The sequence below is a fragment of the Hipposideros armiger genome, unplaced genomic scaffold (assembly GCF_001890085.2).
Source record: "Hipposideros armiger isolate ML-2016 unplaced genomic scaffold, ASM189008v1 scaffold_44, whole genome shotgun sequence".
Taxonomy (NCBI): domain Eukaryota; kingdom Metazoa; phylum Chordata; class Mammalia; order Chiroptera; family Hipposideridae; genus Hipposideros; species Hipposideros armiger.
The window spans coordinates 3,368,131-3,395,672 of record NW_017731394.1 but is presented as its reverse complement, the minus strand read 5'-3'; the positions used below and the strand labels follow the sequence as shown (position 1 = coordinate 3,395,672).

General features: G+C 43.4%; 1 protein-coding gene across 3 annotated transcripts in view; it reads left to right on the top strand.

Annotated features, from left to right (window-relative positions):
• Positions 1-27,542, top strand: part of SLC1A2 (solute carrier family 1 member 2) — a 138,460-nt gene that overhangs the window by 30,193 nt on the left and 80,725 nt on the right. Inside the window, exon 1 of one of the 3 annotated variants that reach the window (XM_019639508.1) lies at positions 19,191-19,284. The exons of 1 other annotated variant lie outside the window; for it this stretch is intronic. The gene's annotated coding sequence lies outside the window, so the exon portion shown is untranslated. Of the gene's footprint in view, positions 1-19,190; positions 19,294-27,542 lie in introns of those variants that run through there. One more of the 3 variants, XM_019639509.1, reaches the window with a different exon arrangement.

Below are 27,542 nucleotides of genomic sequence, written 5' to 3'. Positions count from 1 at the left end.
GGATCTGAGGTCATTCAGAGTTTGGCAAGTAAATGTTTTCATAAGTTTTTCAGTTAACATATTTATGGTATTACGGCATCATTGAAACAAAATTATTCCAGCTCTAACCAAGTTGGTTGATTAGCCATCCAACCACTGGTCTAAATTGCATTTGACAAGAGCATGTCTGTTATTATTTTGTTTCTTATTTTTTGATTCCATGAGATATCTATACCTAATGATACCACACTCTTTTGTTTGCACTTGTTTGAGTATGTTTCTCTTTCAAGCAACCAAAACAGTCCTGACTAGGACAGTGGAGGAAGATGGTAGGCCACTGCTACACTTTATTACACAGTGACAATAGTGTCTCAACTGTCGCCTTATCCTGTTAACCTTCAGTACTCCAAACATGCCACTAGATTGAACAACTGCTGTCCCTTCAGCACCAAGAAGCCCATGGACAGGGTCTGGAGGGAGATGTCATGCAATAGATACCACAAGTGAGATGGTGTCATGGTGGCCATGCCTCAAAACATTAGCCTTGCCCTCTGGAATCCAGCTGGGCACCATTCGGCAGCCATTGATCAAGTACCTACTGTGTGTCAGTCAGGTCCTATGATACGTGCTGGAAATACAGAGGTGAATAAGATAGGGTGCTTTCTCTTGAGTGGTGTATACTACTGGTATAATGACAGCAACAACGTATACAGAACATACTCTATGCCAGGCAGTGTTTTAAATGCTTCATGTATATTAGCTCACGTGACCTTAAGGATAACCCCATGCAATAGGTTCTGTTGTTAACATCCATGTTTTCTAGACAGGGAAACAAAGAAGTTGGGTAACTTGCTCAGTTACGTAGCTAGTGAGTAACAGAACCAGAATACAAACCCAGACAGTTGACTACAGAGTTTGGCTCCCACCCGTGCATTCTCTGCTGGTACTTTCCTTTTCTCTGGTAACCCTGGTAACATCCTCATTTCCCAAAACCTTGTAGCCTTATTTCTTTCATAAAAACCTTTGTAAAGATAATGTTGCTAAAAAAAGAAAGAAAGAAAAGAAAAGAAAAAGAAAAAGAAAAGGAAAAGAAAAAGAAACCACAACAAAACCTGTCAACCCAAAAAGGCACAAGGCAATGAATAAATAAATAAAATCTCCCATAATCCCACTGCTGTCACAATTTTCGTTTATGTCCTTTAAATCTGTGTGCTTATTATTTTTGTAAAAATAGTATATGTAATGTTTTAAAAGTCTGAAATGTTCATTTAGGATTATGTCAGGTTTTTTTTTCCCCACTGTATTCTTCCTTAACATAACTTTAATGACTCAGTTGGTTTGCATAGTTTAAAATCATAGCCATCCCATACAGTTGACTTAATCCCTTATTGTTGGACATTTAGGTTACTTCTAACATTTTACCATCATAAACCACAGTCATGCACATCTTTGTATATGCATTTTTTCATATATGTTTGATAATTTCCATAGGTGGTTATAGACTTTGTGGTGTTGAGGTGGGGAAAACAGAGTCAGATTTTAGAATCTGGTTCAAAGGAACCATTTAAGTGCCTCTCACTCTTGGAGAACCGGAAACAGCAATACCTGAAATGTCTAAAGCATGATCTAAAGAATTCATCTTCTACTTTTTAGAAGAAATGTTTAAACAGATGGTTTATTCTTTTGGAAACATAGGGTATCTTATTCCTGAGAAATGGATTTGCGATCCCACCAAGGGTCAGCTGGTCTGGTTGCCCCTTCTCACCCATCTTGAAGAATCACCCTGTGGGGTTGTGGAAATCAAACACAAGCAGGCCAGGAAGACACAAAACAGGTTTAACAGGAATTCTGTGGTTGTGAAAATGTAGACAGGTTGACAAGGCCAGGAGGGAAAACAGTGTGAGATAAATGCCAGTTAAAGGCCTATCAAGCAGTGGGTGATTCAGTGGAGAACAATGCACAGTGGTTGAACACAGACTTTGTATGCAAATGGGTTGAGTTTGAAGCTCGACTCCACTTTTTACTTGCTGTGTAAACTTGCACAAGTCGTTTAGTCTTTCTGAGCCTGGGTACCTCCATCTGTAAAATGGGCATGTGATAGTACCTGCTTCAAAAGGTAGTTGTGAGGATTTGACCAGACGTTGTAAGTCAAATTACTGTTCGTTGACTTTGTTCGAGGCACTAGACTGTTACAAGTTCATTATCATCATCTTCATCTTCAATATCACTCAGTAGAGGGGATTGTGTGATTAAGAGGTCAGTACATACACACTGTTTCAGAATATGGAAACCATCAGGGGAGTTGTGCTTTTCCGGGAGAGAACAAATTAAAGGGTGCAATCTGACATCTGTGAGAAATAAATGTTACACTTTATTTTTCCTGAAGTACAAAATAAAACTGGAACTTCACACCAGCTTTCTAAGGCAAGTGAGGGCAGTTTGGGGGCCTTAGCTGAGGGGGTTGGTACCCTCTGCACCAGCAGGGTGGGTGTGAGTGGATAGGCTTATGGCTTATACTTCAGCATTCCTCGGGTGTTTTAAAAACATACCTTTAGGGTTGGCCGGTTAACTCAGTTGGTTAGAGCACGGTCCTCATAACACCAAGGTTGCCGGTTTGATCCCCACACCCTCCACAACTAGATTGAAACAACAACTTGACTTGGAGCTGATGGGTCCTGAAAAACACTTGTTCCCCAATTAAAAACAAATCTTTAGAGATAGTTCTGTACTAAGATTCTTTTGGGTGCTCCTGGTAGAATCCCAACTCAAAGGGAAAGAAGACGGGAACTTTATTGGCTAAGATAACTGGGATGTCTAGGGATTTGGTGAGCTGCAGACAAAGCAGGATCAAAAGATTCAAAAGCTACCATTGAGATCCTGTTCCTCTCCCCATCTTTTGGCAGAGCTTTCCTGGGTTACCTCGTTTCAGGTGACGATGGCTTCTGACAGGTCAAGGCTTACAGCATCCTCACAGTTACGATCCCAGCAATAAAAATACTGCTTTTCTGATGTTTCCAGGAAAAGGCTCAGAAAACAGTCTCATTAGCTGGACTTCACTCACCTCCATTCCTGGTTTGACCATTGTAGAAAGGTCTGCTTGTCTAGGTCTGGATCACAGGGTTCACGTCTATGGACCAGATGGAAAGAGGTGCTTCCCCAAAGAGATGCTGGGAAGATGAAAAGAAAGAAAGAAAAGAATGGAAAAGTAAAGGAAGGAAGGAAGGAAGAAGGAAGGAAGGAAGGAAGGAAGGAAGAAAAAGAAATAGGTATGTCTACTGCAAACTCCTAAACATCTCATGATTAGGTGACTTACACCTAAGGTCTACCATGCTTAATTCCAGCTTAGTTTATCAAGGACTCTTTTCTTCTCCCTTTTCCACCTCTACCCTCACTCATGTGGGATTTCTTTTCATTTATTATTTATTTTTATTAGTTCAAGTGTACCAAACAATGTAACAGTTAGACTTTTAACCCCCTCACAAAGTGATACCCCACTCCCCCCATCTACTACCCCTCTGACATCGTATGTAGCTGTTACAATTCCACTGACTGTATTCCTTATGCTGTACTCCACATCCTGTGACTATATATAATACATACTAAATTATAGTTGACATCTTATGTGTGATTTTTAAGTCAAGTGTTGCTTTCTGTCACCTGGAGCTCCAGCAGTCAGCTATGAACCCTGCCTCTTTAAGCTCAGGGTGTCAATAGTAGCATAACAGCCACCTCGTGCAGCTTAATGTCTCCCTGTAGATTCTAAAAATACCTAGAGGCACTCAAAACAAACAGGGAGGCACTGGCATCTCATGCGCAGGCGTGGACACATCCCAGCTCTCTCAACTGCCTTAGCACTGTCGCTGTCCAGGCAGCCACTGACGCACTGAGCTCTTTATTTATTTATTTAGTTTTAGTTTTAGTTTTGGCTTACCTATACCGCTATTGATGCAGAGGAGAAAAAAGGGGTTATTGATGGAGCAGAGCTGACTGGAAGAAAGGGAAAGAAACAAAACTTGTTCACACTGTCTTTTTCCAGCTCGCTCTAGACCTGAACTATGATGTGTCAAGAGATCAGACCAGTCCAGGGAGCAGCAGAGGTTAGCTGGGATGTAAAATAAAAGTCTTTTAACGAGAGGTCACCTAGAGTAACTCCAGTATGTACCCATGAAGAGGCCCGAGGACCATATTCGGAGAAGGTTAGTGCTTACAAATGACCAGGGCCACCCCTGGGTGTTTTCTAAGGCAAAGCGAAACCCAATCCCCTTTGCATGGAACTCTGAGGTGGAGGTGAGCCACCCAGGGAATTGAGGTTCCCGTGTTTCAAGGAGGTGTCCCATGTGATGGGACCGAGGAGCTAAGGATATTGGTGTCACATGCCCTGCATCTGTGGTTTAGGATCCTGCCAGGCATTGGTTGTCTTATCAAACAAGTGGGTTTTTGAAACCTGGCCAAGGGATTAAATGATAAAATCAGTTGGATCATGAAAATATGTGAGTCTTTGCAGACCTGACCTTCTCTAGATTGCCTGTAAGCGTCAGGTGTCTCCTTAACAAGATAATGAACCTGAACCCAGTGTCAGCATGCGAATTAAGTCTCTTGCTGTTGGTGCTTGAATGGAATCTATTAGATGTCACTGGTGGTGATCATGGCAAGGAGGAAAAAAAGAAAAAAAAACCCCACCAGTTTCTTTTAACCAACTCTTTGGCTGTGTGGATTACATGGAACCTCTGAGCTTTAGCTGTTGTGAGTTGCCACATGATTAATAGATTGCCCAGGAGTTGCTCTCAGAGCAACAACCTTTCAGCTGGCCGGTTTTGGGGAGGATTCTGGGATTTCAATTAAAAAGTGAAGCCTTGTCGAGTAAGCATGAGTAAGTTCTTGGGACAGGATGTACTCAGCATTGTTTCCATCCATACGTGAGTGGAGGAAGCGTATGTACCCTGGACATATGCTTCTCATTGGAAAATGCGATCAGATGTCTCTCTCTAGACTGGTTCTCATGGAAAGTCCTTGGCATCTTCTCAAGCCTCAAGTAAACGCTTCTAAGCTCCCAAATTGCTAGGTGGTCTCTCCCAAGGAACGTGTCTGAGGCGGGGGTGCCTTGCTGTTTGTGGGTGGGAGTTTGCTCATTCAGGATTTCATGCCTGCCCTCTTTTAAAAATCTGCATTCCTTATTTAAATTGAATTGCCTAGATACAGGCGCAGGATTTGAATAGTTTTGTGAATCTGAGCAGCCTAATAACGATTTTAGTAATGACAATAGCAGCAGCAGCAGCAACAGCAGGAGCAACAGCTAACATTTCTGTAGCATTTCCTGTATGCCAGACACTGTTTTGTGTGTCACAAATTTTAATGCCTTTAACCCACAGACAGTGGGGTTTCAGATTTCTCCCTCCATCTTCTTCTTTCAGAGCTAAAATTAGCCCGATTGGCTGCGCACCCTTACCAAGATGGCCAGGTAACTGCCAACTTTTAACTGTGTCCATCCAGACTTGACATTTAATAGAGTTTAATGGAAGAGCTCCACAGGTTATATGTATTGTTTGGACACACTCTTTCGTTTTGGGAGCAGGAAGTTCCAAGCACGCCATTTATCAATCCAATCGAGACATTCAGTTACAAAGACCCCGTTTGTTCCCCCTGCTCTTCTTCCCACACGTTGGAAAGTTTCTTATTTTATGCTAAGTAGTTAAATTTCATGAAGAAGAAGGGCAGTGGACGTTTAGAGTTGCTCATAAAGACAAAAATCACTGATGTCAACGGAAAGAGTGAGCTCTTTCGGAGATGAAGATTTTAACAGATCAGTCCAGGTCTGTGACCGTTTTACACTGCTTCAGATCAGTCAGCAGGGATGGGTTTTTTTTGGCTTTTCCTCTGCCTTCTGTGAAAGCTATATAATATGCAGCAGTGAGCTGCCCTAAGATTGCTGTCTTCCCAGGAGGCAGGGTCCCCCGAGTGTCTTGTGAATCATCACCCAAACAACATTTCAGCCTAATCAGTCCCTAAAGTATTAATAATACTGTGCAAAGGCAATTCAGTCTACTTACATTTGAGCCTGCGTTTTAGAGTCTGGGGGCTCTGTCCTGTCCTCAATCCACTGACTGCTCTTTCTTTCAGAATGTGGAATCCCAAACTGTGGAATGCGCTTGGTGGGTGGGAGGCAGTGGTATTGCTGATTATATTACCAAGTGTGAAACCAATACACTGGGCTGGGATTTAGGGGAGCTTGTCTGGTTCGGTGTAGCTTTATTTTTCTGGCTGAAACTACCAAAGGAACATCCAAGTGCAATGCTGGTTCCATTTGCCTTGGGAAAGTGTTTTCACTTAGAAATGCCCATTTTGTGAAAGGGATTGTGATTCTGGGTTTCTTAAAAAAAAAAAAAAAACCAAAACCAAAACACATTGAAATAAAGAAAAGGAATGTTTGAAATTTTCTAGATAATTTAGATCACAGAGGTCTCCAAAACAGGTGAGTTAGGCCAAAAACAAACAAACAAAAAATAAGTAAACCAAACAAAATAAAACAAACAAAAACTACTCCAGTAGTTTAGGATCTGAATTATCTGGATTTGATCAATGTGAAGGCAAAATTCCACCAGATAATGGCAAATCGGCATGAATATACCTATTCAGGCCTATCTTTGAAGGTTATTTTTCAGCGGTTGTTCAAAGGAGTCTCATTTCTTCTTACCTGCTTGATGCTTTTTTTTCACCTTGGGATTTTCCTTGGAGGTAGAATGAATGGAGAAAGCATGGGCTTTGGCCATCAGGCAGATTGGGGCTTGAATTCTGGCACAGCCACTCAGCTGTCTGGTTACTTAATATTCCTGAGCCTTGGTTACCTTCTTTGAGTATGGAGTTGATAATCACTCTCCGTTTGTAATGATCAAATGGAATATGGGTGTAGGGCATCTAGTACATCGTGTGTGACATTCTGATAATGGTTCCTTCTTCCTAGGGTTGTGGGGAGGATTGAATGAGCTAATGCAGGCAGAATGTTTACCTCAGTGTCCTGCACATACTTAGGGGGACCCATGGCTGTGTTTCTCCTGTACCCCTCTGGCTGCCAGCTGTGCTGACCCTCATGAAGACACGTGGGTCTCCCTGACTTGTCCATCTCTTCATATGTACCAAACCTGCTGCATGTCTGGAAGCTCACTCCTGCCTATAAAGTGGTCCTTTAACTTCCAAGTCATCCAGTCCTTTGCTGGGTAGCAGCCATCGACGTGTGGGGGTCGGTTAGATGTGTTGGAATAGCAACACTGAGGATGTGAGTCACAGAGAGGGAAAGATGAGAGGGCCACATCCTGAAGCACGTGGAAGTAATTTGTCCTTGTGAAGCAGATCAAGCGTTGCCAGCTTTTTTTGTTGTTGTTATTTACAATTTAAAACAGAGTTATGTGAAATCAAGATGCGTGCTTATTCACATACATAGGTGGAAATAATATCGTTTTATTACAATTACAAAGATAAACCCATCCGTTTACACACTGAGCGTGTCAGTGGCTTTGATCCTTTTGCCATTTGTATGTTTTTGGTTTTTCAACTTTTTTTTTTAATTTTTAGGTAATTTTAGACTTAAAGAAGAATTGTAAAAACTAATACAGATGGTTTCCATATATCCCTCACACAGCTTCCTAGAATGGTTACATCTTACATAGCCATAGAACACTGATTAAAACTATTCACTTAGAACGCATTCGGATTTCCCCAGTTTTTCCACGAAGGCTCTTTCTCTGTTATAGGATCCAATCCAGGATCTCACACTGCATTTAGTCATTGTGTCTCCATGTCTCCCATCTGTGACAGTTTGTCAGTCTTTCCTGGCCTTGTCACTCTTGTTACAGTTATTTTTGTAGAAGGCCCCTCACTTTGGGATTATCTGATATTTTCTCCATTTCTGGCTTTTTAGTTGTACACTTGACTGCCAAAGATCTACTGATAAGGAGAAGTTTTAAGGCCTAATAGATTATCTAGTTATTTCAGCCTGGCTGGGTATTTTTAGATCCTGGAGGTTGAGAGTATGGACTCTGGAGCAGACAGCCTGTGTCCTGTTCCTGGCTCTGTAAGTTACTTGCTGTGTGACCTTGTAAATGTTACTTGACCCCTCTGTGCCTTAATGTTCTTGTCTACCAAATGGCGGTACTACAGAACTGACTTCTTAGGGTTGTGGTGTAGATTAAGTGAGTTCAAGCACGAAGCACATAGAAGAGTGCCTCGCATATCATCACTCGGGATGTTTTAGCCGTTACCATTGCTGTGTCCCCCACAGCCCTCTCCTCTCCCGCCTCCCTGAAATCTGTATCCTGCTGTCACTTCTCAGGTCTCCAAGTACACATGTAGTTCTGACCACAGTGATGACTTTACAGAAAAACCCTGGGGTTTTTGGACATGGTCCTCATGTCCTGTCTAGAAAACCCATTTCAACTGGAGGGTTGTGTGTTGGCTGCCAGGACCACATGGAGGCTTAGTCTGCAGAGCCTCCTGGCTGTGCTCAGCTCTTAGAATGCACTTGTCACATCCCCGCCCTTGACCATGCCCGCAGCCCTGGGATCTGTCCAGAAGTTGCTCTAGGCCACCTTTCTCTACTCTGCTTTTCTGTTCCTCCTATTCTGTGTTCTTTTGGAGTCCTCACCTTGGCTCTCTCTCTTCACCCCGCTCCTTTGAATGCATGAAGGCCTCAAGGCATAATGGTGCCGCCCAGCTCCTCTAGGCTAAGACTGTGAGCTCCAGAGTCATGCAGCCCTTGCTCCATCCTTAGAGCTGTCACTTGCTTGACCTTCAGCAAGGTCAAGTCTCAGTCTCCTCATCTAAAAAATGAGACTAATAACACAGTATTTCCACATCAAGGTGTGCAGATTAGTTCGGATGCTCTGTAGAAAGCCCTTTGCCCAGCTCATGGTTTAAATGCGTGTTAGCAATGATTGATGCTGACACCTACGTTCACTATAGCCTGATTGAAGATAGCAAAACTCTCCCTCCGTGCTTTGCCCAAGCTGTTCCCTCTGCCTGAGGTATCCTGTTTCCTCACCCCCACCCAACTGTGCAGAGTGTTAAAATCTTACCTTGCCATATCACAAATGCTTGATTTCCACAACCACATGTGCTCATTGCTTTATCCCTAGATGGACTGTTTCTTACTTTTCTAGCTAGGGATACTTACCATAATCTGATTTCTGTTAGCATTAGCATGTATTTGAGTTACTACCTTACCATCCTACCCCAGCCCCCTGCCTCACCACATATACCCCCCACCATCAACTACGATAATCAGTTCTCAGAGGGCTGAGTCTAGTCTTGTATGGCCTGCAGTGGGTAGCACAGAAGGTAGCCAATGAAAGTTCAGAATAAATGTATTAAATCCTGACGTGGAAGTGCCAAGCTCTTTTCAGACCCTGTATACGGCTCTATCATGCTCTGGTGGGTTTGAGGCAGCTTATAGTACAGACAGGGTGTTGACAAAGCCGTTTTCATAAACAGGAGAACCTATTTCCACCCAAACCTGCCTTTCCTGCTTCCCACAGATGCCCACCTGCAACCTTGGTGTCCTTAGCCACAGCCTCAACTGCCTAGGCTGCCAGCCGGCCAAAACCCTCATGGGGGCTCCTGAGAGCATTCATCCAGCCCTTTGCTTCAGAATCAAGTGATCCGATCCAAGCCATCCAGAGTCCAGCAGGCACTGGGGATGCAGAGGGACTTTTTTGGACTGTTCTGCCCATCCTGGGGCCCTCAACACAGGCTCATACCTCAGCCAGACACTCTTGGGGTACACTCTGGGTGTGACCCACTGGTGGGTCTAAAGCCCCTGAGCACACTCTCCCACGGTTCTGCAGACCATTTAGCTTTGGCCCCAAAGCACCCCCCTCCCCCTTCTGTTTTTATTTTTTGTAGTAGGAAATTTTTTATTATTTGAAATGAAAGTGAACTCAGTTTTATCAAATATGTCAAACATATTATAAATAGAAAATCAGCAATTTTTACTTCTGGTAATGATGATTGAACAAAATATGAACAGATTTCTATGATATTCCCCATATACAAGTATTATGATTTTGAGATACCTACTTACTGCCCTAATCTGCAGGTTCTGTATTGAAACCACCAACTTTCATAATTATAATAAAAAAGCATCTTGTTATTTCAAAATGTTTGTTTCTTTGCACTTGGCCTTTGCTTTATATTAGCTCCCTTTCATGAATAACCATAAACCGATGTAAAGGCTCCTGTCTTTCTATATCCAACCTCCGGTGTAGGTTTGCTTTCCTGCTCTGCCCATTTGTTTTGCTTCAGCTAGGGAGCGGAGAAAGGCACAAGGCTTCTGATAATGAACCTTGAAACTTGTAAAGGGATTTGAGCTTTGGATGGAGAACATACAACACAGTCAGACCTTGTGGGCAATGCTGAAATATGACTTGTAATTTTTATGCTAAAGGAGTGCCTGACTGGCCCCCCAACTCCGTCTTCAGTTTCATGATAAAAGCCCCCTTAGTAATACTTTAGTCCATGGGGCCACCCGTCCCCAGGAAGACAGTGGAGAAGAAAAATTCATTCTGGCATGTGTTATTTCTACTGCTCCCACTCTGTCAACCGCAGAGGCGGACTTGATGTTGATGTTTTAAGACCAGAGCGGGACATGGGAAGGGAAAGCAAGCGACATGTGCAGTATGCTCTCTCTCTCCCAGACTTGTGCTTTTCTATAATTTTAAAGTATTCTCAGCAGGTGGTTAGCTGACGTAGAGCTTAATGAAATTAGGTGAGAAATGTATAAATGGAACATTAAAAATGAAAAGGTGCTTGTTACTTTGTGAGGGTGAAAAGGGTAACTATTACATTGTTCTGTAGACCTGAAACTAACAATAAAAAAAAAAAATGAAAAGGTGCAGGCAGGGCGGCATGGTCCACACTCGCGGTATCAGTGGCAGGGCTCTCTGCACATCATGATGCATCTCTGAGTGACATTAGATGAGTTCTCTGACCTCATGTGCTTTCCTTCATGAAATGCTAAATCCCAGGGCAAGTTGGCAAAATTGGGGGGCCAAAGACATAGTGGGACCTTATGAACTGGACCTGAATCTGCTCTGACTGACTGCTTATGCCCATGCACCAATGCCCTCTGTATTTTAGAGGGAGGCAACTAAGCAAGCCAGCAGAGTTAGGAAAAATAAAACAAAATAGGATGGGAATTACTATGCCTGATTTAAAATAAATGACAACCCTCGTTGTTCTTTAAGGCAATTGCTTAAAGAAAACTGGGAAAAGCAAGGCTGTGTGACCTCAACAGGTTACTCTGCCGGGCCTTACTTTTTTTCATCTGTAGAATGGGTATCCAAATACCATACAGATTTGATGATAATAAATAATCATGGCAGCCCTCATTTATTGAACATGACGGTTGGGCCAAGCTATTTCAAAGGTTTTCACATTATGAGGTAGGGACTATGATTATCCCCATTTTGCAGATGAGGAAACAGAAGCTCAGAGAGGGATTAGCGACTTTACAAAGTTTGCACAGTTTAGGAAGTGGTAGAGCAGGACTCAAACCTGCACCTGACAGGCTGTAAAATTTATGCTGTTAATAACTAAACCTGGGGCCGGCCGAGTGGCTCCGTTGGTTAAGAGCTCGCTCAAGAGTTTGAGCTCTGAGCAACAGCGGTTCGAGTCCAGCCCAAGCTGAGCAGCCGCTGAGCTGCCAACAGGTAGCAGGATGGCTCAGCTAAAAAAACAACAAAACAAAACAAAAAAAACAAACAAAAAAACCTAAACCTACATGTTGTAAGGACCCAGGGAAATAACAGAGCTTTCCTCGAAGTGTGAAATGGATGACCTAATGAGATGAAGAATGATGTGACGTGATTAGGGGTACACTGATGATGAATTAAGTAACATCACATTGCATGGTGAGAAAATTACTTCCTTTTCAAATGTCTTTCGATCTTTCTGATTACAAGGCTAAAACATTGGTGAGGGGCCACTGCTATGCCTTTACCACTGCCCTAAAACCTTTTTAACAAAGAGAGAACAGGTGGCAGAGGCTTTAGCAGATAACGTCTAGCTAGAAGTCAATAAAAATGTTTGTCATCACGTTCACTTTCACACGTACCTTCTATTTATGACAAGTGCTACCGGTTTTCCACTGATAGTAGGAATGTAAAAATTCTTCTTAGAATACATTTATTTTTAAGTACAAAGAATCTACCAGTGTTAAACATTAAGTAAATAATAGAGAGATGGTATTCTGATGTGGCAAAAATAACGCAGGCCGGATGTGAGTGACTCGAGCATGAAAAATGCTATAGTAGAGGGCAAGTAGCTTTCAGCCTGATGTGTAGCACATGGTTCATACTCAGAAATGTCAAGGCCGGGGGGGTGTGGGGTGGGAGGATGGGGGGCAGGAAGAATGCAACCCTTTCTTTCGATATGTTATAATAATAGGAGAAATGAGCAATTGGTAAACTGGATGAGACAGCCTTTCCTTTGAGATTTTAGATCTGAATTTAGCTTGTTCTGAAGGCTGATGGAAAAAGGAGGGGATGGAGAAAGTGAAGCTGCTTTGGGTCTTCACTGAATCATGGCGGCTGGGTGCTGGGGATGGGACTTTGATCTGGTGGTCAGATCTTACATTACAAATGGGAGACTTCAGATGTGGGAAGGGGTTTCCCCCAAGGTCACCCAGGCTGAGCGCAGCCGTAGTGTGACTACGGCTTTCATCCATTTCTAGACCACGCGCTTCATCTTTAGTTTCTTTCCCCAAAATAGATACCAGAACTGAAATACTTGGTGGTAAAACCCAGAGAGTTCAGGGTTCAGTCTACCAGCCTCTAGGCGCCCCCCAGCTCCCCAGCACTGCACAGGGCTCTGTGAGTTACCGGGAAGCGCCACAAAGGGAAGAGGGGAAAATAATCATCTCCGACCTCGAGGACCTGACGAATGCTATGTGATTTTGTCCTTAGATGAGTATGATTTGGGAGGTAAGCAGCGAGGGCTTTTACAGTACAGTCAGTTAGGAAGGTCCCCCTAGGAGTGACAAGCCTGTATTAGTCAGCTTCAGCAGGTTATACTTCAGTAACAACAACCCCCTAATCTCTATGGCTTACAACCACAGAGGTTTGTTTCTTGTGTCAGTTACGTGTTGGTTGCAGGCCAGTCGCCAGTGTCCTGTATGTCTCCTCCATCTGGGACCCAGGCTGAAGACACAGCCCTCACGTGGGTCATGTCTCTCTTGTTGCAATGACAGAACCACGTGAGCATTCTTGGAGTTTCTGCTGGGGAGGGAGCTTCTACCCTGTGTTAATTGGGGTTTCTCAGAGCGGATTCTTCATAGAACAAGGATTCCAGCACACGTCAACTTCTTTGCGGGGGGGGGTGCGGGAAACACCTGCAGGGAAGTGGGGACGTGGAAGGGCAGCTAAGGGCTGGTAGGTTATCCAGTCCGCTACCTCTGTGGGCAACTCCAGTTTAATCCCATGGGGAAGTTTGAGGAGACAGGGCAAATTGCATGTCCTGTGATCCTCTGGAGGAAAGAGGGAGCTGGTGTATTTACACATACAGACCTCCCCTTCATTGGTTGAGGGCTACTCCTGGGCTGGGGGGGCGGTGGCGGGGAAAGGGTGTTAATTCCCTAGCACTTCTGGACTGTGTGGGGGCAGGGTAGCCTTCTAACTCCTGAAAAAGCCCTCAGGCAAGGAGATACAGACACTGGCAGTGGGAAGCTGGCTGGAGGGCATTAGAATGCCCTGGGGGGTGATAAGGAGTGGGGCACCAGGAACGTCTGTGAAATGCTCTCAATCCATTGGCCCAAGGCAGTCAGAAGGTAAAGCAGTCTCCAGGGATGGGGGAGTATAATTCTCCCGCAGAGGTGCTGTGAATATGTGAGGACCAAAACACAATTTGCAGTGGGCCCTGAGTCGGCAGTGTGGGTCTTGCTTAATTGAGAACTACCAGGTGGACCAGAGTGTTTCGACCTCGGCACCATTGACATTTTGGGCTGGGTAGTTCTTTGCTGTGGACGGGCTGTCCCATGCATTGTAGGATGTTTAGCAGCATCCCTGGCCTCTACCCACAAGGTGCCAGTAGCATCTTCCCACCTCCATTGTGACAACCAAAGAGGTCTCCAGATTGCCACGTATCCCCTAGGGAGCAAAACTGCCCCGTAGGGAACCACTGATATAGATCGTACATGCATTGCTAATTCCCAAAGAATTGAAATACACGATAGGGGCCTGAATTGGAGCAGTTCACAGCCTAACGGAAGTGACAGACAGACATATAAGCTATAGTGGAAGTCACTCTGTGTTGCAACCATTTGAAATACGTAAAGGAAGCAGAAATAATTCAGAAGCGGGAAATATCAGTTCTGTTGAAGAGTGGGGATGGTCAGGGAAAGCTGTATTGAGGTAGAGACAACTGAGCAAGGTTTTGAAGGATGAAGAGGAGTTCCCCAGATAAGTGAAACCACATGTAGAAGTTAAATATCATCTTTGATGATTGTGGCAACTTGGGAATGCCGTAATAGCATATGTTGGAAATACTAAACTCAGAACCTCTCAAACTCGAAAGACCAGAGGTTGCAGGACTGTAGTTAAATCAGCTTTACCATGTGATCGCTCATATATAAGGAGCAATGCCAAGGGCTTTCGGGGTTCTTAGATTATATTATATTTATTATATTATTTTTATTATATTTTATTTAATATATTATATTATATTTATTATTATATTGTATATTATATACATAATTATATATATATTATATTTATTATATATTATGTATCAATGCTCTGTTATTTTGGTGACGGGAGAAAGCCAGTTATTTGTATGATCTCCCTCAGTATCATTTCCTGTCTAATCCACTTTGATCTTTGTCGCATAACGTGATGCGAAAAAACTGGATGTGGTTTCATCATGTAATCGCTCTGCCTCGGTTTCCTTGTCTGTTAAACAGGGATCGTCAGGCTCTTTCTCTTGCCAGCCTCACAGTCTTGCTCTAAGCAGACAATGATATTACATAGCACTAGTTTTGAGTTCAGACAGATCTGGTTCCAGCCCTGCTCCGCCACGCATGTACGCACCAGGTGTGGACTTCTGTGACTCTTCATTCTCTCATCTGTAAAATGGGTTAATACCCACCTTATGGGTTTGTCTTGAGGACACACAACGAGAGAGGAATAGGTGACAATTAGTCATTGCCATAACCATGATGAAATAGGTTGGGTTTGCATAATGATAGCTCACTTGTATTGAGGCATTGTGATTATCTCCATTTTACTTGTGCAGAAACTGAGGCACCGAGTAATGTGAGCTCTTAGTGAGTGGCATTCGAACCCCCGCAGACTGTCTGAGCAAGTCATTGCTTTCCTGGAACGTTTAGTACTTGGTGTTTCCACATCATTCTTTGAAAAGAAATCAAGGTCTTAGTTATAGTTACTTGTACCAAATGATTGGAGCCAGGGTAGCAACTATCGGCTAAAATAAACTTCTCACTGTTGGCGGAACGCCCTGAATACATGTACAGAATATTAATAAGAAGATGGGTGAGCAGAGATTTATTTTTAACCACACGATCTGAGCTGGCTTCTCAGTGCGAGGCTACTTGTGTAGATGATGAATCACTCAAAACGGACCCCTTCCAGAAATATCTGTGAGAGCCACACAAAGGGAAACTTCTAATTACTTAAATCTCCCCACAGACCCCACCTCCACCCCACCCCCAGGCGATTGAAAGAAAATGCTGCGAGTTTGCTTGCCAGCCTACTGGACCCCACCTCCAGAATAGCGGGGCGCTTGTCTCCTCTCCCTTTGTGTCGGGGACACATAGAGTGTTCTCTGAGAGGGAGCAGAGTCTGTTCCAAGACGCCTTTGAAACCCAGCTTCTGTATAGAGTGGTGAGGTCTCCGTGTCCCAGGAACGCCCTCCATCTGCCTCTGCACTTGCTAAGCTCTCATCTTTGGTGGCTTCTCCTAGCAGGAATAGAAAATATAACTCAGTGAGGGCCTGGACCTGGTCTGCCGTGTGCAGCTCTGCGTCCCGGGCCCATCCAAGACTTCAATGGAAACACCTCAGTGAACGAAAGGTCATGGATGCTTGTCCTGTTCAAACACCACCTAGTGTGGGCAGAGACTACACCTGGGCATGAGTTTCTCTCACCTTTGCTCAGGTCCTGACGCCAGCCTTTGATGACCACATGGCCTGGGGCAAGTTACTTTCCCTCTCTATGTCTCTTCAGTAAGGTGGAGATAATAATTTTGTGCAGAAGGTTGCTGGAAGAATTCAGACAATAGCACCTGGCTTGGAGAGAGTGCTCTAAATGATAGGTATGCTGTCGATTTGAGATGGAGCCAGATCTGTTGGAGATGTCCCTGGGCAAGTGGCATTCTAGAATTCCACAGCATGGAGGGATCTTAAGGCACCCTCTGGTTCTGTATCTCAAATGACATTTGAAACCCGCTAATGAGCCCCTATTTTACAAATGACAAAAAGCTTTGGCAACCCAGAAATAGGCATCTGTAGCAGCTTTGCTCTCACTAACTGTGTCCCAGGCTCTGGCCAGGCCCCCTTCCTCTCTGCCAGGCAGTAGCCTGCTGTCTGCCTCCTACTCTGACATCCATGGTTCTGAAGCAATTCCAGAACATTCTGAGGCAGAATGTGACAGCTGCTTGGGCTGTGCCTGACTAATTCATTAGCTGGTTGTTTTTTCTGCAGGGCACCCACAAGATAGTTTTACTCTCCATGCCTCACCCACACCCACCTCTGCCTTCTCCACTTTCCATCTCTTGCATAGTCATGCCTCACACTGCCCCTTCGTTAGATAGACAGCAAACCCCTCCAGGGAGAGGCAGGGTAGTGCGATGGTTCCAGGCAGGGACTCGAGAGTCGAGCTTTGAGGCTTTGGATCCCAGTTCTGCCGTTGAGCTGCTGTGTGAACTTGGGCACGTTACTTAGCCCCTCTGTGCGTTCTCCTTGTCTACAAATGCGAATAATAGTAGTTTCTCCCTCATAGGGCTGTCAAAAGATTCAAATAAGCCAAGCATGTGGAAAGCACTTAGAATGTGCCTGGCACAGAGTAAATTCAATGAAGCTTAGCTAGTATCAATAGCCTACGGTGATAGTTGTCACCAGAAGAGGATGTAGATGGGGCAACTAGCATGTGGTCATGCTACTAAGGAGATCATAATACCTGAAAATCCGGTTCGCTGTGGATTTGCCATGACTTCAGGATTGCTCAAAGGGCAGTCAGATCTTCTGGAAGCAATGGCTATTTTGCCTGAGAAATATCTGTGGAATGAACACACAACGATGATAATAATAATAGTTACCATGTGTTGTATGCTATCTCTGTTCTAGGTTTAATTGTTACCACAATCCTGTAAGCTATTATTGTTGTTATTATTATTATTAATCATTATTATCCTTCTTTGTGAATGAGGTATTTGAGGTTCAGAGTTGTCAAGTCATCTGCCCATCCCACAGCTCATGAGTGATGGAAGTAGGGTTGAAATCTCAGGTGCAGCTTCAAAAGATGTCTCCTGCATGCTACATATTTATCTAGGGCCACAGTTAGGAGCCAAATCAAACGCAACCCTTTCCTGGATGCAATAGCTCTTGTGAAAATTTCTGGCTGGGATTGAAATGGCCCACGACAGGGCTAGAGACAGTTTGTGGAAGAGCCACAAATATGGTGCAGGGTGTGTCCTGTGGATTAAAATTTTAGGATACGGGGACACTGTGCAGGCCCTGTCACGAGGGAGCTCTACATCAGGCCACCTGCAAAGCATCTTGGATGTCTGCTGTCTGTGGTGGATGATGACTTAGTATTCACCTGGCCCCTTCCCCACTGCAGCCCATCCTGTTTGAGAGAATGGAGGCCCCATTCTCTGTGCTAATTTGTGGTCAGATTAATAATTCAGTGGTGGCTTGAATCCTACCAGTCTTGGACAAAAAGCCTTTAATTATTCTTCCCAACCAGGAAAATGCATCCAGCTGTGTAGCATAGGTTCAGGGCCCTCTTGGTGCTTACACAGCAGATCATTGCCTCCCAGAGAGTGTTCTTTGGATCACTAAATTGCTAATATGTACATAATTCTTACATAAGAAAAATAAAACAAACAAAACGTAAAATGTGTTCTGGGTGCCAGTTACCTTGGGTATGGCTTGGCTGGGCACCTTTCATTCCCACTGAACTTCTCAAAGCCTTTGATACACTAATACCCATCGTGGGCCTTCCAGGGTGATCTGCTCCTTTCAATCTTATTTGGCTCCTTAACCTTTGTACCCAGGAACTCTTTTGGGGATTAGTGTTCTGAAGGGCACATTCTCAGGAATGGTGCTATTATCCATGGAAGTCATTGAAGGTGACATGAGGACTGGTGTTCAAATCGACCTCACAACAACACATTGATCTTTCATTTTACATTTCATTAGAAAGCAAAACAGAGGTCCCTCAACAGAATCCATGAATAAATATTAAGCTATAGAACATTCAGGACTGAAGCATAGAGAAAGGATTGGAAGGCTGGGACATCGCTGACCTTAAAAGCCAAGGATTTCTTTCATTTACAGTGGGAATTAGAAGTTAAAGACATCAACTATAATTACATATATACATATAGTCTCGAGACATGGAGTAGAGAGCAGGAACAGATTCAATGGAATTGTAATAGATAAGCATGATAACGGGGGTGGGAGGGCAATAGATGGGGGGAGGGGGGTTGTTACCTGGTGAGGGTGAAAAAAGGGTAACTATTGTATTGTTCTGTACACCTGAAACTAACAATAAAAAAATAAATTAAAAAAAAAGAAGTTAAATACAAAGTACTTGATGAGTCCAGGTTAAATGCCAGGGAGCAAGGCTGCCAGGGGATAAAATGGTTAATTAATGATCACGGGTGGCTGGAAGGATGGTGATAGAGGAATGAAGGTAAGTGCCAAGGGATGATTGGTGACAAAGTGACTGGTGCAGGGGTAGAACAGTGAGCTGCTGGGACAGCCCAGTGGAAATTACAAAACTTGGGAAGGAAACAGTGGCGGTTCTTGTTTAAGAAGAGGAAAGGGACATCAAAGGCCTACAATGATCCCATGAGGTCTTTCACTCCCATCGTTATGCAATGTTCAAACACTGAGTGGCCTTGAACTCTCTAGTCAAGTGACAACAGTCAATAGACAGTTTGTTACTTCTTTGACATCAGAACACCGGCTAGGTAAATTTTAAAGCACCTGACAGATTTTCCTCCAAGGTACAACAGGACCGTGATGGAAGGCCGAGCTCATTCCAGCACTACGTGGTGGCCGGTGGGTTCCTGGAGACGAGAGGTCAGTCAGGTCAGAAACCTTGAGTGTGATGGGGGTGGGCTGGGAGGGGCCATGAGAAGGAAGGAATCACTTTATATTCCCAGAGAAAGAGGAGAAATGAAAATAGGGAACAGTAGATTATTATAAAACACTCATTAGAGCCTATTTTGGTATTTGGCAAAGACACTTGCGTTTTCCTAGGGACTGAAGTAATGTGAGCTTCCTCTTGTGAACCAGGTCTTCCCTAGAAGTGTAAAGATTCTAAGAAAGAAGAGTAAAAATTGGAAAGCATAATCATGTATATTTATCAGAAAAACAACTGGCTCTGACACGCCTTAGGATGGTGAATGAAATGTGTAGGTCTCTGCACCCCACTGCCTGAACGAGGCACGTGGTAGGCTTTTAAATGAATATGTATTGAATGAATCAATGAATGAGTAAATGATATTCATATAGAAGTTCTCCTTTCAATGATTGCTTAAATGACACATTAACAAGATGTGTAGTGATGAGTTGGAAAAGCTGTACCTTATACCAAAATCATCATGTGTGATTGTGTCTTGAAGATCTTAAGAACCCAGGAAGATGTATGAAATATCCTTAGTGAGTATGTCTTCTGCATTTAACCCCAGACTCTTTCTAGAAGTTTTAATGTTAGTGTCTTCGGCAATCACTGCTGAAGAAATTGGTCCAGATAAAAATCCCAGCTGTGCCATTTACCTGTTGTGAGATAAGTATATTTCCATTTGCGAGTGCAGGGTGACGTAAATGACTTCATTAAGATTGCAGTGTCACCCAGTTAACCCTGCTGCAAAAGCTCCCCGGTGCAGATTGAGAAGCAAAAGTCTAAGTGATATTGCACTGTTGCCTGTGCTTGGTGTGGTGGGAAAGCCCGTAGGCTTGGTTTTGATGGTGGAAAGTTATTTTCTGATATTGCTAAATGCATGAGGTACTTGGTCCAATGTTGTACTCCTGGACCCTGTTAAGTACTTCTCTTTTGTCTTACAATGCACAGTGTGGGTGTTACAAAGATCGTCAGCTCCTCTTGCTATTTATTCCCTTCAAATTCCTCTTTTTTTTTCCCCCTCCAGAATTGGAAAGAAAATGGCTCGTGTTCACTCATACAGTCCTTCCATACACATCTATGGAGTGTTCATTGTGTTTTAGGGTACAGTTTTAGGGTTTACCAGAATTGGGACAATATTGAAATACTCTATCCTTTTACACATTGAATGCTGTTTTCAGAAGCTCAAAAATATAGTAAAAAAATTTAATCAAATGCAGCAGAAACTTCTGATAGCAGTAATTCAAGTAATCAGAAAGCATAAATAAAGTGTAGAAAAGCTGGACTTTGAGCGAGGGTTTTCTGTGTCCTTGGCACAATAGGTGATACAAAGTCGTTAAAAACCGATTGATTTTCCTTTTATACAATAATACAAATGACTTCTTCTGTTCACATTTGGTCCATTTCTTCTCACTGTTTAAAACTAATTCCTTAAAGTTCACTTGTTTATAGTTTTACTTGTTAAACAGGCTGTTAATATTAGGATTATAAAAGTTCTCCATGCTCATTGGAAAGAATTGTTAAAATACTTAAAAGTATAAATAAGGGGGGGGGGAAATCATGTGCAATTCCTTCAACCAGAAGTAATCCCTATTAAAATGCATCTCCTTCTAGTCATAATATATGACAATACATATTTGAGACCATGTTACATATCTCTAGTCTTATACCTGCTTTTTAGGTTGCGAACCTCCTCCGTTTTTCAAGAAAAAGAACTTAAACCATTTTACTATAAATTCTTATTCTAAATTCCTTTCTTACTCCCACTCTTATGTTGTGTGGGACATGTATAGTACCTACTTTATGAACATGCATATGGGAATATGGATAGGAAATTGTATCTTTTAATGGCTCTGTTATGCTTTACTATTGCTGCGGCATCATTTGCTTAACCTTTTGTAGTGATTGAACTGGGTTATTTCCAATTTCCTTATTTTATAAATAGTGCTGCAAATGACGATCTTTGAATTGAATTTATTTTTCCTGGGGATTGTTCCATGCATCATATTCCTAAGATGAAGTTACCAGGTCCATGAATATAAACAGATTTATAATAACTGTTATCTATTTCCAGAAAAATTAAATCCAGTCGATACCGTCACCGATCATATCCAAATATACTTGGTTGTGCAAAGCCCCACTTCTGTCTGATTGAAGTCATTATATTTATATTTGCTGCCTTAATAGAGATCTAAAACTAAAATGGTTTGAGTTGACTTTTTAAAACTCTCACCTTTTTATAATAAGGGATACATACAATGTATATAATAATTGTAATAAAAATGTGTGAATTAAATGAGCAACAAGTTAATTGTTACCTGAATAAATAATAATATACAGAATGTGTTATTAGAAAATTAGTTTCCATTTATATGATGAAATCACCATAGTGACTTTATATTTGGGGAAAGTTCTGAAAGAACAAGGATTGGTTCCATTTTCATTGCCCCTCATTTTTCTTTATTTTCTCCCCAAATTGTCAGAAATGTTACATCTCTAAATGCCATTCACCCACTTGCCCTAAATGTTTCCAGACAAGCTTAAACAAGAGACAAGTCACATTCTAGACTTTCAGAACCAATTTTGTTTCAAGTGACGGAGGAAGGTCCTTGAATTTTATTGCCCCAGAGAGAAAAGATGCAATATGTTTTTGACCAAAAGTGGCTGTTAGGGATGTACTCCCTTTCTGCCGACATCCCATCCAATGACGTTCTGCCCAGAGTCCCAGGTGAGCCCTGGCATTGCCTGGAATCTTAGCAATCTTAGCGAGTGCACGGCCATAAGACTTGGCCAGAGAAGCACGCAGACATTAGCGAATTCTCTCCAACTGAGCCTTTCTACGATCCATGGAAACCAGAGGGGCATCAAGGATCTTATCATTGTTTTTTTATAGAACAAAGCAACACATGCTCATAATATCCCTGTTAAAAAGCAATTTGTGATAGTGTATGGGTTGATAATAGGTTAGTGAGGATGAATGTCGAAAAAAATCAAGGGTTCCCCAAACTCAGGTGTATTTGATGGCATTCAGTCTATTCAGGCTGAAGAAAAGGCTATGGGATCATTAGAATCACTGTGGCTGGATATCTTACAGTCTGCTCGGAAGACCAAACCAACTGTTGGCCAGACCCGGGCAGTGAACCATGTATTTTACATGATTTTTCTATTTCTAGCTAAATAAAAGAATCAATTCTGTAGTGGGCAGGACTGTTATTCCATCCCCTGCCCCCTTCTATATGAGAAAACCGAGGCTTGAAGAGTTATCCAGCTTGTCCAAGGGGACAATCAGAGAAGGTGTTGAGTCTGGGTCTGTGACGGGCCTCACTCACTGTGAAGCTTGTGTGTGGACCACTCCCTGCTGATTTGTGCCACCTGTGCAGTGACACAAGCTGGTCAGCAGGCAGGACCCATGGGTGCTTCTCTCTCAGCAAGTAAGTCTCAGTGTGCTCCAATGCTAATCACTGGAAATGGTGGCAGTTGTGAGAGAGAACAGGCCTGGGGATGATTGGAGTGGAGACGTGGGAGGAAGGCTTTGAGGGTCAGGAGGAAGGAGATCGGACCTCAGGATGCTGAGGCTTAAAAGTGAGCCCACGAGGGTTGGTCTCATCCACAGACCCTCTGGCCGCTGGTCCTTTTTCATCCTGAGAGGAAAGTCTACCCTTTAAGCTTTTCCACCAACAAGGTGGAGGAGTGTGAACTCACACTGGCCGCAGGAGCCCACACATGGGAGAAATCCTTTGAAGCCTAATGTTTTTGTCCTTGGAAGTCAAGCAAAGTTTACATCACGCTCCATCATCTATTTGTGTTTATTTCTATATGTTACGTTATTTTTCAAGCTACCATGTTTCTCTGATTCTAATATGTAATCATTTATGAGTTTCCATTGGCTTCATAATAGCATTTTTTTGGGGGGGGAGGGGAAACTATGTTAAATATGACACATTCCATATTCAGAAATATTAAAATATGGGGACAACGTATATCTTAGAATCAAGGCAATTCAGCGAATTCTGAGTAAAACTGCTTCTCCTGGAAGATGTGGCATGTTGCTGATGGGATTGGGCCTGTATATTCGTGTGTACGTGGGGGTAAACACGTACCTTGGCGTGTGATGCACAACCTTAGATGGGTTGTGGGGTGGTGGAGAGTGGGTAGTGGGCTGTGGTTGGGGGTGAGCAGGGTGAGGATTTGCCCAGTGCTCATTCTGGGTCCTTCTGTCTTCCCTGACATCTATTGGGGCAGGGTTTCTCTACTTTGGCGCTATTGACATTTGGGACTAGATGATTCTTTGTTGTGGGAGGTGTTTACCAGCCTCTCTGCCTCTATCCAGGAATAGCTTCCTCGTAGCCTCGAGGCTGTGACAACCCAAAATGTCTGCAGATATTACAAAGTTGCCCCTGATTGAAAGCCACTGTGTTAGGGCAACAGAAAAACACCTGAAAAGTGGGCCAATGCATAGCCTTTGGCCTCAAGCTTTTCTTTTATTCTAGGGGGTCCCTTGTCCCAATGTGCCACCAGTAGGACACCTCTGTCCTCTAGTAGCCGACTTGTGTCTTTGGCCCTTTATCTGCAGAATGGCCAGACTGGAACATTTCTAAGGACCCTCTTAGGTGTGGAAATTTTCTCAATGGTTGAGAGGATTATAGGATTTTAAAGAATATTAATTATAACAACCTGTATCACTATTCTAATACCTCTGTTGAAACCTTCCTTCTTCAAAGTTTACAATATATATTAACATTGTACTAAACGTTGGGGTCTTGTTCTCTATTTCACATCCTTTCAAGTGAGGCTTTGGCTTTAATGAATGGGAGCAAGAAGGAGTCACCGGGAGCCAGTAGAACAAAAGGCGCAAATAATGATAAAGCCTAAATATTCTTTAACATGCAGCGGATGAGATAGCAACATGCTCCAGTGATGGTAGAAAGATGGTCCGACTTTCTGCTCTTCTGAAGGACTGGTTCATGTCCACCCTGTTGTTGGTGATGTTTGCCAAAGATTATTGAAAGAACTTCTGATCATCGAAATAGGAACCGATGGTTTGTTTTCCAGCTCTGTGTCAGAGACTCAAATTTATTCATAAAGCAAAAAATTATTGAAATTCATATTGTGCTCTTAAATGGCAATTTAACAGTGAAGAAAAAAAAAGCCCAATCTTGACCTTGTGGGGGTGCAGTCTGCTGGGGGACACTGGACGTTAATCCATCACAAAGACCAATAGAATTAGACCTGATCTGGTAGGTCAAGGAGGCTTCCTGGAGGAAGCAGTGTTTGTTTAAGCCAAGATGAACCTGTTGAACCAGATGAGCAAGAGTGTGCTGGGTGAGGCAGAGGTTGGCATTGCAGCTGTGCATATGGATGAACTGCTGGAGTCACGGACACCTTAATATTAAAGAGACAAGTGAACGAGAGAGCCAGTGCGGCTTTATCTGCTTCTGTCAGAAGGTTCTCAGGCAGCTGCAGTTGGTTGTAAACTGTGCAAACCATTTAATAATAAATTTTCAAGTAAACAGAGAAACACCATAATGTATATATTGAATATAAAATGCATCCCAATTTCAGAAATGTTAAAATGGTTTTTTAAAAAGCACAACTTAGGGGCCGGCTGAGTGGCTCAGTTGGTTAAGAGCTCGCTCAAAGGTTTGAGCTCTGAGCAACAGTGGTTTGAGTCTGGCCGGAGCTGAGCTGCTGCTGAGCTGCCAACAGGTGACAGGATGGCTCAGCTAAAAACAAACAAACAAAACAACAACAACTTAGAACCAAGGAAATCAGGTATCAAAATTCCGGTCAGTCTTGAAATTTCACAAATCTTCCAGTGTGGCCTAGGATCCTAGTGTCCTTTATGATTTAAATGAAATCAGCGTGAAGCCTCATCCCACACTCGGAGGGGTGCTGAGCATCTCCCCCCATTTCCGGGCACTCCTGGAAGCTTGAATTTCTTCAAGACACCTTCCATCCTGAGTCCAGCCTCTGTTGAATTATCACTCTCCATTCGGTTACGTTCTGCTCAGGCTGCTTTTCACCCGCCTTCCCTCCCTGGGAGCCCTTTTCATCCCCCACTCCCCAGTGTTCCATGGCCTCAAGGCTGTGGGTGCGTCAGGCCTTACTGAAAGTCTGAGCAGCCAGGGAACTGGGTGGCTTGCACTGCAGAACAAAAAGGCAAATGGAATACCATGGAACCTTTGGCATTTCTGTTCTTAGAGAAAGACGGTGTCATCAAGTGGTTAAGAACAAAGTTTCTGATATCAGGCTGAGATTTTTTAAAAGCCAGCCCTGCCACTTCCTATGTCACTTTGGGCAGATCGGTTTACTTTTCGGTGCCTCAGTTTCTTCACCTGTCTAATGGGCATAAGAGTAGTACCTACCCCACAGGATTGTTGTGGATATAAAGTGCTTGGAAGGAGTAGTGAGTGCTTTGTGAATGTTAGCTGTCATTACTATCAACTTTATTATGATTGCTATGATTGTCATTGTTATTATCAAAGGTCCATTGGCCACTCCTCCCAGCTGGGATAGTCTTTGCTGGCCATCATTTCATTTTATGGCCTCCCTAATGTGTTAATAGGACCTCTTGCTCCTTGCTCAGACTCCCCACTTTTCCTCCCCAGAATACTCATCCCCAGTCCCCTGAATTCCCATTTCTTTTCTCCTGCAGTGCAGTTTAGTCATCACATTAGCTTACTCCTAACCCTCTCAGCCTAATCCTCGTAGTGAAATGTACCCATTACGGTGTATTACAAAACAAGGGCCGCTCTCTCCCTCTGGTTGAGCATAGCATACTCCGAGACATTTTACAGTTCTAACTGGGGGTGACGGTACCGAGAAGATAAATTGTGACAGTTCTTTGGAGAAGTGAGGTGGAGCCTGGCTGGTTCCTCCGGAGGCAGCAGTGGAGTGGCTTCTAGAAAGACTGGCTTGGCAGCAGGACAGGATGAAAATGCCTCCTCTCTGTTACCTCTGAGGCTCGGCCCGCGCAGCAGTGGATAAAGAGCTCACCTGGCCTGCCTGCCCGCCCAAAATAGGCTGACTGCGTCACAGAGCTTTTGGTAATTAAACCTCCCCTCTGTGGCTTGGATTGGAAAGGGGCCATGGACGGGTTAAGGTAATTCACTCCCAACACTGACATTCTTCTCTCAGTCTTGAAAATGGAGTAGTGCTAGCTGGAGGTGGAAATTCCTAACCAGGGCACGATTTGTGAACAGCAAGGTGAGGGAAGGTGTGCCAGTGAGGGTACTTCCAGATGAAGTCATTCTTCATCTTTCCTCTAATTATAGACTCTTTTTATGGTCAGTCAGCTTATTTTTGTAACCTTTTGGTTTCTTATTATAAAGGTTAATTTGTGTTTATTTTAAGAAGTTTGCACATAAAAAAATCAATAAGGAAATAAAAACCATCCATCATCCTAACATCATAAATAGCCACTGGAAAGCTTTCTTTTGTGCCTTTTTTTTTTTTAAATCTCGATGCAATGTACAATTTTTATAAAATTGCCATCATATGCAGCTTTCTGTCCTGCATTTTAAATGTACATACAAAGTACTCACAGTGATGCTGTACCTCGTGAGGTCATTCACTATCACTTGACAACCAGACTGCTTTTAGCGTAGTAATTTCCTTGTGACCAGGGCTGAGGGGGTGGCATGGCTGTCACACATGGCCACGTGGGCAGGAAAGTGCTCTGGTCTGGAGTGTTCTTCAGACAGACTTCACAGTCCTAGCAGAAACTTTCGTGCCTCCTGTGGGAGTGGAGATGCGCTGGTCATTCGGGGGGATGGAGAAGGAAAGGCAGGGCCCCCGGCCTCCCTGGAGACAGCATGAGACACTGCGCAGAGCATGGGCTCCTAAGGAAAGCGTTTCTGGTTTGGATTCTGTCTCTGCCACTAGCCAGTGCCTGCCTTTGATAACCCCCTTAACCCTCGAAGTCTCAGTTTCCCATCTATGAAGTGGAACTAATGGTCAGTAATGTCTATTTCATTGGCTTATGGGAGGATAGTACCTAAGTACTCAGTAAGTGTTAGTGATCATTAGTATATTATTATGATTCATCTCTCAAATGAAGACTGGGTCAGCTGATTCCATTAGAGGAGGATACTGGGGAGATGATTTCACTCTGTAAGAAAAGTCTCCCAAAGGAAATACAAATGTTGGTGGGCTCTAGTATGTTCTTTCACAGAGATGGGTGGTGGGTTCAATGTTTAAAGGGCAGGGGGGCGGT